Consider the following 1,881-nt stretch of genomic DNA (forward strand, 5'->3'; position numbering starts at 1 on the left):
GTCCCCTTCTCCTCTTTGTCTTCAGGCTGGACAGAATAATAGGAACGTCACTGAAACCAGATTCAGTTTGGATCTGAATGGAAACACAAACCGGTTTGAGGCGCTGACCGAGCGGGCAGCTGTCAGCATGCTGCAGTTGTTTGTGGGACACATGGAGGGCAACACTGAATTGAACTGTTTCCGGTCGTAGTGAGATTTTCACTCTCTACACCTTTAACATATGTGTTTTTAAAGGACCCACAAAACAAAGTCCACAGCTGTCTGTGCTGGGTGGGACAGGATGAAGTTCTAGGACTTTCTTTAGGAGAAGAGGAGCACAGACCATGTTCTACATGAGCCCCTGAAGGACAGAACAGTATTGTTGACTTCATTCTGTAGGCCAGGATCATGGTCTTTGGAGGTGTTTTCAGGACAGCATAAAGTTCTTCAGGACTTTCATGAACCAGGAGGGTGTTTTTAGGACAGGACGCAGCAGTCCCCAGTGTCCTGCAGTTCATTAGTGGGCGATCTACAGAGGCCGGTCCTGCTGGTGGAGATGATGAGTGAGGAGCTGCAGACAGTAAACTCTCTCAGATGTCTGCAGCTGAACCAGAAACAGCTTCGTCTCAGTCTGATGATGAAAAACGTGCAATTCCCCTTTAAGACTTTTCCCTACAGGACAGGAAGCTGCTTCAATCACACACTGGTCATCTGAGCGTGTGTGTGTGTGTGTGTGTGTGTGTGTGTGTGTGTGTGTGTGTGTGTGTGTGTGAGATGATTGGATCAGTTCAGATCTATCAGAGAGCTCAGAGTTTAGAGGACGAGAACGCCCTGAAGCATTCTGGGAAAAATCACATATTCCCTCTAATGTTCACTCCGATTGTGTGTGTGTTTGTGTGTGTGTGTGTAAATGTGTGTGTGCGTATGTGTGTGTATGTGAGCATCCTTCAAACCGCTCACATAAACCGCCTGCACCCTGATCCAGCCACCGGTACGGGGCAGTACCGCAGTAACCTGTGAGCTGCACAGATTAGCTGACCTACTCAACTGAAAGGACCTGCAGAGGTCTGACGAGGTTGTTGAGATGTTTGAGTAATGGCTGAAAAGTGAAGCTGATTCTCAGTGTGACGTCTCTGTGTGATGGACGATGACCTGTCCAGGTGTACCCCCTGTAACCCCACAGCTGGGATTGAGGCCCCCCGTGACCCTGAACTGGCTGAGCGGTCAAAGTTACAGGTGAGGAGTAAGTAACATCATGAACTGTGCAGGTAGCAGAGCAACTCGTTAGGAAAAGAAAAACTTGGCATAACTAATGATTGACGTGAAGCCTCTGAGCCTTTGCAGTTTCAGTGATTCCTCTCTTTGCCCTCTGATTGGTCAGGGTTAGCGTTACAAACTAAAGGATTATCTGATAAACCCGCCCGGTGTGGAAGTCATGTGTCAAAGCTGAAACAGATCCCAGGTTGCAGAAACAGGTCAGTCTAATGTCAGGTTAATCCTCGCCTCCTCGTGAACAGCGAAGTGCAGCAGAAGTGATGTCACAGCTGCTGGCGGTGCAGCACGGCCGAAGCCACGAGCGTACGCGCCGCTCTTCTTCTCCTACACCAGAGCGCAGAAGCTGGAGCTGAGCGTGGTAACTGTAACTGAGCCGATGAAGACTTCAGCTGGAGCTTCAGCTTCAGTGAAGTCACTGCAAGTCTCCGCCTTCAACTTTCACTCGTGTTACCGTGAGTCTGCGCGCCGAACTCCTCAGACTTTAAACGTTTGTCCTAAAGGTCGACAGCAGGACCGATGCTCAGTAAAAACCTAATGACACAGATAAAAACCACATCACACCTGTGTGTGTGTGTGTGTGTGTGTGTGTGTGTGTGTGTGTGTGTGTGTGTGTGTGTGTGTGTGTGT

The sequence above is a fragment of the Pundamilia nyererei genome, unplaced genomic scaffold (assembly GCF_000239375.1).
Source record: "Pundamilia nyererei isolate P.nyererei 1_Seehausen unplaced genomic scaffold, PunNye1.0 scaffold00131, whole genome shotgun sequence".
Lineage (NCBI taxonomy): Eukaryota > Metazoa > Chordata > Actinopteri > Cichliformes > Cichlidae > Pundamilia > Pundamilia nyererei.